This window comes from Apteryx rowi, unplaced genomic scaffold (genome assembly GCF_003343035.1).
Source record: "Apteryx rowi isolate R43461 unplaced genomic scaffold, aptRow1 scaffold_28, whole genome shotgun sequence".
Taxonomy (NCBI): domain Eukaryota; kingdom Metazoa; phylum Chordata; class Aves; order Apterygiformes; family Apterygidae; genus Apteryx; species Apteryx rowi.
Genome location: NW_020449196.1, coordinates 666,620 through 682,116, shown reverse-complemented (window position 1 = coordinate 682,116; position 15,497 = coordinate 666,620). Strand labels below are relative to the sequence as shown.

Sequence of the window (15,497 nt, the reverse complement as noted above, 5' to 3'; positions counted from 1 at the left end):
TTTAGTGTTTTTACAAGGTTTCTGGAGTAGTTTACACACTATAAAATACTATTTATACTTTTTTTTTGAAAAAATATTGTTTTTACTAATTGTGAGTCATAAGCACATCAGACTAAAACCTATTCTGTTATACTATAGATTGGAAAATTGCCTATTATGTCTTTTTTTGAAAATAATTAGAACTAAGGTGACCTTTGCACTTGCTACTTGCTTTGTGTCTAGTCTCAAAGTATATTTTATGCTCAAATATCACAAAGCATGGCCTCAAAGAGTGAACCCTACACAGGAAAGCAAGGTTATCTTGATTACTACACAAATACCTTCTAGTATGGTTACTCTTTAGACAAACTTTTTAGGAAAGTTTGCAGCCAGCAGAGCTGCAATTACATGCAAGCCGTTGGAGCTGACTGAAGAACACAGGCCTAGTATTCTAAGACTACCATTTAACACCCACATATAGTACACAGATAATCCTATTAAAGACGTGAAGGTATATACTTGCTCAAACAAGTTATGCCCAAATTCAAATTAAACAAAGAAAAGCCTTATTTGTTGAGCTCTCACTTTCTGAAAGTGGCTTCCGATCCGACAGCTTGTTGCTATGCTGTCAAAATATGAAACAATTTTGCTTTTGCCTAGCTCAATGTGAAATGCCTTAGCTGTCTGTATAGTAGGGACCAGAAACTAGGCGAGTACTCTAGGCATGGTCTACAGTCATGCACCCCCACTCAAGAGTACATGACTTACCATTTTTATTAGTCTTGATACTGTATATTAAAGTTTTTTGATTGCTGGAAAGTTTTATACAGTAGATGTAGTTGTTACTGTTTTGAGTCAGTTAGAATTTACATCTGATTGATGATACCTACTGCGTATCAGGCTAAAATAGAAATTCAAGGCACCTTAGCTCACTGTGGCATGAGCAGAGAGAATAAGAGATTGTGAGAGAAACTAATGCCAAGCAATAGCAGAATACATATTATAGCTCCTTCTTTTCTTGTAGGCTGTCAAACATGTTGAAAAGCTCGAGTCTACTTTTGTAATAGAGTGGATTCCTCCCTGTGCCTTGAATCATGTTGGTTTCAGCTGAAGGGAATGAAGTTACAGCAGTTGCATACTGCAGGACTCTGCTCACTGTTGGAAGAGCAATTTTGAGGCTTATTTATTGTAGGCTTCCTTTTTTAAGACAAGCTAGAACTTGACAATTTAGCTAGTAGTTGTCACCTTTTGCTTCCTTAGTGTTGAGTATGGTCTAACATAGGACTAGATTACGAAACAGATGTTTGGATTTGTCAAGCAAAGGGCTGCTGATCACCACGCTGTCAAATGGTAGGGTCTGTTGTAGGAAAAAGTGATTTTCTGTCCTTCATTTAGCTTCCCTTCAGAGTTATGTCAAGTAGATCTAGCAAATATTTCTTGTGATCCTGGACACACAAGAAGTCATAAGACATGTGAGAAAAACCCTTTCTGCAGTGTAGAGTTCAGCTGCTCTCCCCCCCATGGTATGTTTGTCAAACAGGTATTCCCTCCACTGCTCAGGCAGCCTTGGGAGCTACAGGTTGGCCACATGATCACATGGTCTTTACTTGCTTTTTCTGATAACTCAGATGACAGGAAGATAAATGAAAATACATCTCTAAGCAACAGCTGTCAGCTGAAGATACTAGAAGATAAGGGCAGACTGCTCTCCAGTTCCATCTGTTAGGCAGAAAGGTAACCAGCAGGCTCCTCCTTACTTTTAGGAGATCAAGACTCATCAGTAGTACTTAGAGAACAGAAAAGCCTGTGCAGGGAAAAACATGAGCGTCTTTGGAAGGGGGAGGATATCCAGAACACTGCATCATGCAACAACCCTGGCTTTTGAAGAGGCCAAAAAGTCCTGTTATTGTAGGGAGTCAAAAGCCTCAAAACTCTTAGAAAGGCCTACCACTTTCCTGACACCCTACTTCTTGTGTAGGAAAATGCACAGAGAGCATACACTGTTTGCTAGCATTCACAGAAAATTGGACTTAAGTCATCCTGTCCTATCATCTGTATGAACTGTTTTCTCTGATCCCATTCACACCTCAGTCCATTGAGAGAATGATTTAGATGGAATGTTTTCTCTTCAGAAGAATGAGGAAACATTGTATTTTCCCCCCCTCTGCCCTCTCAGCTTTGAGCCAGCAGGCCATCCTGCTAGGGCCGAAATCTGTTACTCCAGGGGAAAGTAGAGGGTCACTATCTTCACTCTCCTAGATCTGGTACTAGAAAGTAGATCACTCTTCTGTTGCCAGTAGTATTATTGTTAGGAATCTCAGCAAAGTCAGTATTCCCTTCATTGTTAGTTTTCTTCATAAACTGATACAGACCATAAGCTCTCCTCTACAGACCTTGCCCCTGCCAGTCAAAAAAAGCCAGCTGAACAATGGGACACTTGTCTTTTGTAAATATTATTGGGAACAAAAACACTAGTAAGGGTGAAGATTTATTTAAGCTAAAGGACAGTTTTGTCACAAGAAAAATGGATACAAACTGAGAATAAATTTATGCTGGAAATTAGAAGGCTTGAGAAGAGTTTTTGAAATAGCCCTCGGATCTTAGTAGCTAGGCAAAAAAAACCCTAGGTATTTGCAAGGTGGAGCTCAAGTTTGAAAGGAATGCATCCTGTTTTCTAACATCCACAGAATTGAATTTAGTTCAATCCTGTTGTCAGCTGCAATTTCCCTACTTTTGGGCAGGTCAGTAGGCTGCCCTAAACTCAGTATATGAACCAGTTGTCATCATTTTTATCTCTGCAGTTGAGTACTGAGGCTATTCACAGTGCATTTCCAAGCATGAGGCAAGAGGTCTTCCAGGTGAAACAAAGACTGTTGTCAGGATGAGAAATAGGATATTTTGCCAATAATGAAAATATAAAACAATATGGGTTATCAGTGRAAACACATACACATGCACTGGATGTAAAGCCTCATTCTGTGAGCCTCATTCCAAGAGGAATTCTTCAGACTTCAGTGACTGTTCTGGATTTTGTCCTGCCAGTGTCCTCCTAGAATTTTCCACTGTCCTTTGTGGCAAAAAATTCCTAGTGGCAGGGAATGAGAATACTGCTTTATCTAATCCTATTTCTTCAGTAATCGCATTAGCACTAAAATTAGTATAAGATCATGATCTTGGACARGTAATGGTACCATTAACTGAACATCACAGAGGGGCTAAGCATGAACAAAAGTCACTGCAGTTTATACAAGGTACTCCTGGGAATATTTTGATATTTGGAGAAGAGGGTAGGGCAAGCATATTTTGGGGATAGGTTCTTTACTGCATGACAGATTTCACCATTTTTAGTTGTCTGTCATAACATATTCCTCCTTCTTTCCCTCACACCCACTTCCTTTCTTCACCCTAAAGTATTACTGAAAAAAAAACTATTAACCTTATAAAAGCTACTTGTAGTTGTCACAGCTTCTCCATATGTGAGCTTCCCTACCACAGCTGAAAGAATCTCACAATACCACTTTGAGACTGTCAAATCAGCTATAATAGTTTATTATTATCTACAGCAAAAATCAGTTGTCTTTGCTACAAGGGAATCAGCAGGCAATAAACAGCAGGCAGGAGGACTCTAGGAAAACAGAACTAAATTTAATTGTTCTCCCCATGGACATCCTTCAAGGGATGTTATCACCTGCTGTGCTAGGTCTCCAGAATATATGAGATCTCAGGTGCACAACAACTCACAGGTCTAATTGGTTCCATATCTTTTAGAAAGTCACACTGCTGCAGTGACTACCTGGCCTTCATCAGTGGCAGTAGCCTTGAGTAGACACTGTCCCTTCTGAATCTCTGAAAACTCCAAATTCCCATCCCAAATGGGAGTTCAGGAAGAAATGGAAGCTAGTATGGACACTCAAAGCATTTAAAAACCCGCAAGCTTCCTGGATGCAACTTAGTACTGGGGAAAAAAGTTTGTTTAGTGCTGCCTCCTACTTGATCAAAGATGTGGGTAATTTTAGAACATCTGACATAAATCTTGATTTCCTAGTACAGTCAGGAACATTCCCCATAATTAGTTTATAAATCCAAGTTCACAGCACGAATTTCAGCATACCTCATCCCCCTCATTGAGAAAAAACATTCTTCTGACCCAAAACAAATTTAATGAGACAAAAATAAACTGTACAAAAACTATAAAGAAATGCAATCCTCTTTACCCCCACTCCACAAAACTGCTATTAATTCAAAGCAGTGTAAGGATTCAACATAACTGACAGTTGTTCCCACCCAGTGGTAGTGTACTCCCTTGCCAACCAAATTCTGACTGCAGTTCACTGTCAATAGACTCTGTATCTCAGTAATTGGGCTAAAATAATTAATAATGGGTAGGCTGCTTGAGCAGAGGGTAGGGTAGAGCTTGCCTCCTTTGTTTGCTCTTAGATTTAATACCTTTAATTTCAATCAAGTTAATTGTATCCCTAATTCAATTTTTCAGCAATACAGGTTGTCAGCAGTACATTCTTCCCAAACAAGAGTTACCACCAGCTCACAGGACATCTCTGCTGGAGAGGTTGGGCAGGGAGGGGGCAGAAAACAACAAAAATTTTATACAGACAGAACTTTTGGTATGGTAGCTTCTCTCTTGCTTAGGTTGCTTCACATCTGTAGATTATTCATTTTGCAACTTTCATGGAAATGGTACAAGTTGTCCCAATTTAATAACAGACATTCAGTGCATCAGGAGTAGAGCTTGTTGCCATCAGTCATATGGGTACTAGCATTTCAGCAACATTTCTACACTTCTTCCATACAACTCCAGCAAGTGCTTTGACATCTTTCGTGATGAAAGCACCTAGACAGAAAAAAAATCATTTGTTCTCCGATACAATGGCTGTCAGAAAATAATGATTCTGTGCAATAAAAACTCCACGTAGAAACTTTCTGCAAAGATCTACTTTATTCTCCAACAGCTCACATAACCTGCCACATACAGGCCTCCAGAACAGGGTAACAGAAGCCCAATCAGATAAGCAAACAAGCATGCTGTAGCATTTACTTCATTCAAGAGGCAGCCTGTCTGTCTTAATCTGCAAGTGTTATCATACAAAAAAGTGCATTTTTTACTTTGTCTCCATTCAGGTCAGGGAGGTTTTTTTGTTGTTGGGTTGGGGGGGGGTTGTTTTTTTTGTTTGTTTGTTTTAGAAACTAAAGGTTTTTTTGCATAAGATGGAAATTCTGTCTCTCAGCCAGCTCTGATTATGGTTCTTACACTACTAAATATATCACAAACATGTATTTTTGGCAGGGGTAAAATTACCACTCAAGTGTAAAGAAGCCAGAATCCTGCTGGTTTGAACTGTACCAGCTCCACCTTCAATTCATTATTCTTCCTGTTCAGCTGTAAGCTTTTTCTGTTGCTTGGATTGCAGCAAGGTTTCTAAACCTACATACTACTTGAATCATACATACTACTTTTCCTACAGCTGTCCTGCTAGAAGAATACTTATATTCAAAGTATCCAGAAGAATAAAATATTCCAGGAACAAGAGAGCCACTGTAGCAATTTATATCTAGATTAGCCTATGCTAGAGGATGCCCAGATTTCTTTGGGGGTGGTGGGGTTTGTTTTTTGAAGTACAGCCAAGAGCAGCAGCAGTGACAGAGGGCACCATTGCTGGTAGCTCCTAGCTCTGTGACAATCTTCACACCACTCTGAAGTGGCTTGTGTACCAGTAGCATATTGCTTGCATAGGAATTGCTTCTCTAAGCTCTAACAACCAACTAGCTATTTGCTTGCCACATCTTTCACAGGGCAACCAAAAAACCTTAATACAAGCTCTGCATTTGAGCCATTTGTATTTGTGTATCCTTGCCTGCATTATAGGGCAGATGGAGAAGCTGAGGAACACAGCTTGGAGATCATCATGGCATACTGGGAAAAACATCTTCTCGTACTCTGTTCATGGAAAAGGAGCTGGGCAGGAGCTTTCCCCAGGCTGTTTGCAAMCCTTGCTGTTTAATTCTAGTCACATGAAGAACTACTGCAATAGCTCATGGTTGTAGGGCACAGAAATGCAGAGGACTAAACACAGAGGCAGTTCTAGCTGAATTGCTTTTTCCAGAGCAACAACTACTTTTCATGGCTTGCTGACTTCCTCTCATGGAAAAGAGAGACAAGCCCTAGCAGCTATTTTAAAAGTAGGCAACAGCAAAAGGAATCATACACTCCCCCTTGTACAACTAGTACAGGCATCAGGGTGGGGAATATGGAAAGCAAGGCAGGCTCCAGGTATAAGTGTACGCAAGATATAAGCTGCAGTCATAAGAGGTGACAACCTATAATGGTTATCAAATGAGGTCCAATTCTAGAAACAGAGCATTTTAAAGCAAGTTTAGCCAAGACCAGACCATCTCTAATATTTTTCAGTGGGAAGACAGACATTAGCTCCTCTCTTCACTCTTCCAAGCTGTATACAACAGTGTAGGCAAACCTTAGATTTCCTAAAGGTCATCTTTAGCACAACTTCAAGGCCACTACTGCAGGCTGGTATTTTTGCTAAGTAGTTGTACCTTATTTCTATTACAGAATGCAAGTTCTTGACTAGTCAGATTCATGGTCCCCAGTGTAAGCTCCAGAAAGGAGACTCTGTCCACACTCAAGGATATTGTGTTAGTAGAAGCACAGTCTGCCAGCAACAGATGGGAGAGAATTGTTGCAGGCATTTGTTCTCATAGCCTAGTTCCTACATCTTCTGAGTTTTTTTTGAGATAATGTCACCACATCTGAAAAGTCCTGACATTTAATCAGTCTCTAAGCCTATTGGTACAGATCTCATTTGTTCAGAAAGACCCATAAAGGAGCACAGTCTCAAACTTCTGGAGCAATGCTGCTGAAGAGGTCTAATCAGCAGTGTATTCTCTCCTTGCTTGAAAGTAGTTTAAGAGTTTGGGAATGCTAAATTAGGGAGGGTAGGTGGGGTGGGGGTTTTTTTGTTGACAATAACCAGTAAATCTCATTGACACTTTTAAGACTTAACATCTCTCTTGCAATAGGCTATTCATGAGACATGCATTAAGACTGAATACAAGTTCCATTCTTACACTTTAAGTGGCTCAGAATAAGGGCTTGCTGTACAATAGCACATGTAGGGTTGAAGATAACATGAGATCCCTCCGAACTGGCAGTTTTACCTGTTCTGTATGGGCCCATTTCACAGACACTAAGTGTGGTACACTGCTTGTTGGTGGTTAACCTAAGGGTGTAGTCTTACAAGCAAGCTCTCACAGAGCACATGAGAATTGCTACTTCTTTTCCCCCCCCATCCTTCCTCCCCATCCTGTGACCCAAGAAATATTAAGGTTAATACTCAGTAAAAATGGTTTCAGRATGAATTTCTGAATTAAAAGGCATTTGGTCAACTGCTCACTGCAAGGTATCACAATTTCTTCTTTTCCATCCCACGACGTAGACATCTGAGTAATATTTATTGACCACCTCATTCTGACTATTCCCTGAGGTAAGGCACAGTAGTTTCCCCATAGACAAGCACAGGTTTTTTTACCCAAAACAAGATTTAGAATTGGCAATTCCAATAACCTACAACAGCACATAGTAGCAACAGGTCACCCTTTATTCCAGTTATTTGTGGATCATTTGTAAGACCTCATCTTTGATTCTCCTMACTAGGTTCTCTCCTACTTTGGCCTTCATACTATTTTATATGCCTGCTCCTCCAAGGATTGAGCCCTTTGGYGACTGTGGGAACACAGGTTTACTTGAGCAGAGTCCTCCTGGTTGTGCCAAATCCTACATAGATCAGTAACAGCTTTGCTTCTTTGGATTCAGGTAAGAGAACTCTTGAGATTTCCTCAAAGTTACAGTGACACATTATAGAATCCTGTTACCTAAGCTACGGCCTGCTTTTTGTAGAAGAAAGCCTCATACCTCCCTTAGATTGGCAGTAAAAAATAAGGCCGTAGTAAGGCACTGGTTTGTCAGCATCGGTATTGTCCATAAGACATTGTTTCTCAGTGATGTTTCTTTCTTAGCTCTTCAAGCCCTCACACAAGGGTCAGTTTTCTGTTGTTAACTTAGCCATCTAGCAGGCCCTGGATTGTTTTTTTTTTTAGATACAGGACATCTTGTAAGGCCTCCCAGTTGTTCTATCAATAATCCTCTTCTGGCTTCTGATAACCAGCAAACAACTGATACCAGCTGCATTTCTGTTGCTTGTTATGGCACCTTTATTCCAAGGCACATGGTTTTGAGAAGCTACACTTATCCTATCACTGAAAGCAGCATTCTAATGCCTGGGCAGCACTACAGGAGCTATCAACAGTCAGTAACGCAGGTATGCACATGAACAGGGCAAGGAAGATGAGCAAGGCAATTTGTTTACCCTGTAAACAAACACCTTAAAGGAACATCTTTAGTCACAGGCACCACATGTATTACATAAAATGCCTCTCACAAATTTGTTGAGCAAGAGCTGTAATCTTGCAGAATTCCCATGCAGACAGAGTTCTGAACCATAAATAGCTTAAAATCCTTAATAACAAATATTTACAGCAGAGCTTAGGACTGCTCAGTGTCTGAGAGCAACTAATTAAAATCCCAGGTAGTACTAATTGCAAACACTCCAAGAATCAGAGAAGCTAATACAGTGAGAAGTAGAGTTTGCTTTCTTAAGGAACAGTAATACAAGTACCTCTTTATAAGCCTCAGACCACAACTAGTACTTCCAAAGAGACAAAGCGATGAAAGATAAGCAAAGTGACCTCAGACAGACACAGCCAGCATACAGCTCCAGGTTCACTATGCTGTTGCCAAGAACCTGGCAAGGTGAATGTTCTGGCATCTACAAGATCCCATTTTAACCAAGTCAAAATTGCCTACCTGTAGTGATGCTAGTCAGAAACTCCAAGAACAGAGTTATATCCTAGAGAAAAGAAGATTCTTTCTTCCACAAGTGGTATTAATATTCATTAGGAAAGCTGCAGACATGAATGGCAGTCAGTACTGGCCTGTAGGAACCCCAAATAGCTAATTATCATTAAAGGTGTGAACACACCTACAGGTGGGAGCATGGCTCAGTAATACCAATTTGTGGTCAAGGAGGTGCGTAGGGATTTTAGACGTTCTTCAGGTCACTGCCTTGTTTCTTTGTTAACGCTGGTGAAAGAAATACCAGATTATAATACCCTRTTTTGTTGACTGGGAGACAGATAAAAAACTGAGGCTACTATAGCTCAATGCACACAGCTTGTTTGCTCCTATTAGTTCACTTTTTCAGCAGCTATTCCCTGAGCCCCAGGAATGCTGCATTACACGTGATGCCCACAGGTATTTTGTCTGGGTATTCAGAACTCTTTTACAGATCACCAACAGTAACCTAGCGGTGGGTTGGGTTGCTCTCATGGTCCAAAGCATGAAAAGTGGGCTAGTGTGCCAAGGAAAACCTGGAGGCTAGACTGTGAGCTTCAAGGTTTCTTAGAAAGAGTGTAAACACGCACAATATGGGGAAAGTACTGGAGAGGGAAGAGTAGAGCAAGATAGCAACACACAATTTTGCTTCTTTGATCCACTAACTTACTGATTCAGCAAAATGAGGGCAAGATAGAGCTGGTGCCAATGCTCTGTGAGTGATTATCATGGAAAAAGTGGAACCAGTGGGAACAGTGGAAGGGTGTATGAATAGTTTTTGTGGCTCAACAGCAGCATGAGATGAAGAATCACCTGTTACCATAAAGAGGCATGGCCTCTGAATCTTGGGGAAAAAAGAAACATCTGAGATGCTGAAGGCCCAAAGAGGGAAAAAGTGCAGTAGAGAAACATCAGCCATTTACTGAGAGGAACAGATGTACTGGAAAGTTATTTGACTGTAACAGAGAGAAAGAAAGAGAGCCATTCTCTTAACATTATCAGAGCAGATACTGGAACAGTGTTCTGTGCAACAGGCAGGGCAGAAATGAGCTAAATAGTGCAATAGGCCTAACTGTGGCATCCAGGCAAACAGGCCACTACTGACTATCTCTCATGTTTGGTCAAATTGATATGCTGAGCACATGGCAAATTCTGGTTAAGTGATCTTTTGTTAGGAATGTATCAGTTCATGGAAAACAAACTTTCTCCTGAAAGCAGTTGTTCAAATATGAAAGATTATGGAGTGGCCAGTGAGCAAGTAAATAACGCATTTTGAGATGGGGGAAAATAAGCAACAGTTAATTGCATAATTCTAGTTGTGAACAAGAAATTATATGAATTCCCAAGGTTCCCATTCCTACTGCATATCCTGAGAGTCATGAAGTCAGTATATTGAGGACATTATAACACATATTATTATTTTCTTTTAGAATTTAGAAGGCTTTTGGAAATGGCTGAAGAAAATGCTAGAGATATGGAAAGACTTTCCAGTGACATTAATGGAAGTTGTGTCCATTCATACCATGTTTAACATTTATTAGAAAAAATAGCAAAAAATAAAAGCATGTGGGTTTTCCTCACTGCTGATCCTGGCTGCAGAGAAAGGGTCCTTCACCTCCTTCAGTTCAGGTACTGAGAGTGGCCATTGCAGCGCAGGTTTGGAGTCAGAGACCTTTTTTGTTGAGAGCAGAGATGAGAAATATCTGCTTTTCCCTGAGGATGTAGATGGTCCATCAGGCCATGATGGAGATCAGTTTTGTTTCACATTCCTGGCACAGCAATAATGAATACATTAAACCTAGCATATTTTAACTATACTTTTGAAAATAATGAGTATTTAAACACAGGACCATGTGACACATTCCTGCTGACTGAACTAGAAGCTGGATTTTTATATTGTTACTGTATGTTTGGTTTGGGTAGTAAAACAAACGGTATGAAGAATGAGTTTGTGCTAGTAAATCAGAGTTTGAAATGTAATTCTGAAGAAGGGGAGTGGAACACAAGAAAATCTCTAGTTTCTTCCTTTAGCTAATCAGAGGTGTGTGGCCCTAGTTCAGGTTTCTCTTTAACTTTATTTGTGGTACATGAATAACCTGTGAAGATGCCTTCAGGCAGCAAAATTTGCATCCAAATACCAATTTAATGTAGTGACTCAGACACACCATCTCACATTTAGAGTAATTTCTGATTTCTCACTTCAAGCGTTCATTTTAAAACCCAAAATCAGATTGAAAAATAGGCCCAGACTAGTGCAATGACATCTGTCTCTTGTTTCCTTGGAACTTCAGCAGCCTCTGTGAGCTCTGCAGGCTTCCAGAAATTTATGGATGTCACCTAATGCAACTGGTTTGGAGTCACTATGGATTTTTGGCACAGCTTTCTTTGATGATGCCAATAAATAAGACCACTTGGACATCTGGGGTGGAGGCAAGTCTTAATTCTTCAGTTACAAAGCTGAGATCAATTTCTTGGCCAATTTTGGTATCTGAGATACACCTTAAATTAAAAGAAATGTTAGCATCAAGAAAAGGTCAGCTTTTCCAAAATACGAAGACTTTTTCCTCTAAACCTTTTATCCATTGGACTATTGATTTTAAAAATTTTGTTTTCTAAGTTGCCTTCCCTGCTTCTTAGAAAATCTGCTATTTTTTTCTCAATTTAAAGACATTATTGAGTTTTCCTAAAAATACTGTCAAGCAAGTTGTAGTACCCAGGATTTTATTGTTGAAACATGGTTAGTAATGAGATTCTAATTAGATTGTGATACTTAAGCCTGGTGTGAAAAGGGTCAGTCTCTTAATCGTGTTAGGCTTTGAAGAGATTACAGGAGTGACTTTTTCCTTCTTGCAGACCCTGCACTAAGAGCCACTTCTCTTTAACTAGCTTGCAACACTAGATGTAACTCGATAAAATGTTGGCACATTGTGCTGTATTAAGTATAGAATCACACGCAAAAATTTATTCATTTTGTAACCCTAACAGCACTGAATTGCAATATGAAAAAGGGCATCCCACATGTACATCTAGAGTAAACTCTTGGCTTAATCACAAATGTCCGATTAAACAAGCACTGTGAATTCTAACAGGATTTTTTTTTCTTTCCAGATTTCAATTGCAGAGGCAAATTCACACAGAAATATAACTACCTCTAACTTCAGCCTCCCGATGAGTTTTCTCTGACTTGCTGCTTCTGTGTAGGCCAGAAATAACAGGTAAAGAGCATCTCTTCCTCACATCTACTGTAATTTCTGCTCTAACCTCATGCAAAGTGAGGGTGGCAGGAAAATGAGCACCACTCCTGTTGTTAGAGAAGAGGTAAAGGGGAGGAGGAAGTATGGGGATATAAATCTGTAACCTAGAGGGTATGTGGGCTAAAACTTATGAATTGGTATTCTCCTTTCACGTTCCTATCCTTCCCCCCACCCCCCAAGAAATAGTAACCTTTCAGTCATGGGCCACATTTTGAGTACTTGGATCTGTCCTCCGCAGTTTTCAACAGCAGCAATATTTATTCATGGACGTTACAAAACTGACATGTTCTTCAGAACAAAGGTTAGAGTATAAATTAATCTCTCTGATTTTGCATGTAAGTTTACATCCGTGGCGTCAAGGAGTCTTCAAAGTGAAAAAGGATCTCTAAATGTTACAGAAATAACCTGCTTTTTCCAAAGCTGTTATTCTGTGCTGCCATTGTACCCAATGTGCAGTCTGGCTAGGAAGGCAAAAGGAATGGTAGGCATGAGATGGCAGAAGATGCAAATACCAGAATCAGATTTAGCTGTATTGGAATGTAGCCACAATCACACTCGTTCAAGAAAATATTATATATTTTCAGCATGTATTCTCAATGTGTATGAGGTGATTTTGCAGATGCTGAGCTCCCCCAATACTGTTTTTCTCAATTAAGTGTATTTTATGCCAGTTTCCATTCAYTGCTGAAATAACAGCTCCCAGAAAGAAAAAAATTAGATGGCATGTTCTGTCCCCAAGCACAAGGAGTAAAACATGCCTGTTTAAATCTAAAAGGAATTGTTCTTAAAATCTAAGAAAACAATACGTTGCAGAAATGGTGCACCACTCTGGGAACGATATGACTGCTCAGCTTTGGACACAGGCAGGATCCTACACAGTTTTAGATTTAGAGTGTGTGAAAAACAGGGAATAGGAATTAAGCTGAGCCCACCTAAGAGACAGGCTGGAGGCAGGAGGAAATGGAAAGCTCACCCGCTTTTTATTTTCAGTGTGTCCATTTCAGTTGGCTGGCCTCCTGGCCACTTCAGTAAGCTCTTCTGAGGTGAGAAATATCTCCATAAATGCAGGCAAGTTGTTGAAAATTGTAATGAATGGAGCACAGCTAAACACACTAATGAAAAACAGAGCTGAAGCCACTCTGACAAGACAAGAGTTGTGCTAGTTTAAAGTCCATAAACAAAAAACAGGGCCATGCTTCACCCCAGCACAGCTGGCCTCTGAGGAAGCTAATTGTACTTGTCCTTGAAAGAGAAAAGCGCAGATAAGCCACAAAGAGTTATATTGTGGGAACAGCTTGTATGGACTCTGGTGAAGGACATGAAAGGAGCCAGCTAAAAATACATTCAATTCTGAGTGTAGCCAGCTTATTTTGATGAGAACTATTTACATATTCCATTTAGATCTTTAATGTTTCTGTGGTGAATTTCTTTTTTTTTTAAAGCCTCAACAATTAATTCCTTTTTAACTGCTGTTTTTTATCTAATAGAAACCAAATCAAGGTATTTAATCATAGCTGTAAATTTAAAAGYGGAACCCAGATTCATTGTTACACTTAGGAAATTGTTTCAGATAAAATGTGTAACAACAAAATCCTATGTATTCAGCTACATAAAGAGGACAACAGCTTTTGCAAAGTACTAAATTCGTGTGACTTCCTACGTGTACCAAGTCTTGAATTTAGGATTTGTGCCTCTCAATTTTAAGCTGTAATTCTTACAATCCTTACTGTTGCTTGGAGATTGAGAGTGGATCACCTGTAGAAGAATTAGTAACTGATAACTGAAAGATACAGCCAAAAATTAACTCCCACAAACAGATTATGAGAAACTGAGGAGCAAATAATCAAGATCTGTTCAGAAAGTTCTTGACTTTGGTTTCTGTACTTTCTTCTCATTATTTTTCATTCTTATGCTCTGCTGGCTGCTGCTTCTGCTTGTTGTTGAAACACCAAGGAATGGGCTAGGTTGTCAGCAAGGAAACACACTTCTTGGCATTGACATCACACACCACAGGCACCCTGTGGTGCAGCGTAAGCCAGTCTGCACAATAGACAGAGATGTTCTTGCACTAAGTATGAAAAACAGCATTTGGTAAAAGGGGTTCACCTCAGCTTTTGTGTTTCAGTTTGCTAAAGGGAAGAGCTTTTTTAAAGCATCACTTTCTGAAATTTAAGCACTTGGGTCAGGTTGGAAGAAGAACTTATCTCCACTCAGTTTCACTGCCCTGGACCTCCTGCAGAAGGTCCAGAAGAAGAAAATGCTTAAAAGCATCATTTTTATGAGGCCTGGTCTTGCCAGACATTTAACTTTTATCTTGCATCCAACACTGCAGTTTAATCAGGAGTTTAAACCAACATAACATGCTGCCAAAAGGCATGGTCCCATTGTCCCCCTCTCAGTCCTTTGTATTGCTGCCATCTTTGTGTGGCTGCAGGGTGAGCCCAGTCATTAATCTGATCTAGCTAAAACTAACTTGGCTTCTGAAAGTGCCCAGTCATCTGCTCTGGATCATTGCATGGCCACATGAGTGCTTGCGCCAGCGCAAAGTGGGCAGCAGTAGAATGCCTGAGACAAGAACAAGCAGGAGAGAGCAGGCAGGACTGCCTTTCAGTAGCAGTGACAAGTTATGCCAATTCAAAACTGTTCATGAAATTCCCTGGATCTGTGAGAAGAACCTTGGGCAAGAAAAATGGTTATATGCATATCTGGCAGTAGAAACATAGACACCTCCTGGGTTAGGTGAAAGGAAGTGGGTGAAAAGTATCTAAGCATTGGATATTTATCCATTAAAATGCTGTCGATGGGCTGATGTAGCCCATCTGGTATTTTCCTCTTCCAGCATTTCTGTAAAAAAAAGTTTAATTTGGATAGCTGAATCAATTTTTGTTTTACTTTAATAATGGATCCTGTGTACCCATGAGATTTATGCAGCATACAGTCCCATCCTCTCCCTAGTACATGTCTTTTAACATCATAGACTCCCTGGCATATTTGCATGACACAGACCTCTAAAAGGTTCAGACCCATTAACCCATTAGTGATGCCATCTCTACAGGTGATGGACACATTTTGCCACATTTCTAGTTCAGTAGTGACATCTGTCTATTATTGATGCTGCCAGTGAATAACAGCCCATTGCTAGCTGGATTGCCTCAAACTTTTTCCCTACATGGCATCAAGTACTGACCTCTATCTTAGGAGTCACACGAGATGGCATAGAGAACTAAAGGGACAACCTCAGCCAAAGCCCTGTGCAGCAGCTGAGTTAGGGGCATCTCCAGTTGCCACTCAGCATTAGCCCGGGATCCTTTTACTTTGCGGAGTGTCCTGTTTGATCACCCTTC

At 40.1% G+C, this 15,497-nt stretch overlaps 1 long non-coding RNA gene across 1 annotated transcript in view; it reads left to right on the top strand.

Annotated features, from left to right (window-relative positions):
* Positions 1 to 12,079, top strand: part of LOC112967525 — a 12,958-nt gene extending 879 nt beyond the window's left edge. The window contains exons 2-3 of the long non-coding RNA XR_003253985.1: positions 7,664 to 7,822; positions 12,008 to 12,079. This is a non-coding gene — a long non-coding RNA (uncharacterized LOC112967525). The remainder of the gene's footprint in view (positions 1 to 7,663; positions 7,823 to 12,007) is intronic.
* Positions 12,080 to 15,497: the final 3,418 nt, after the last annotated feature.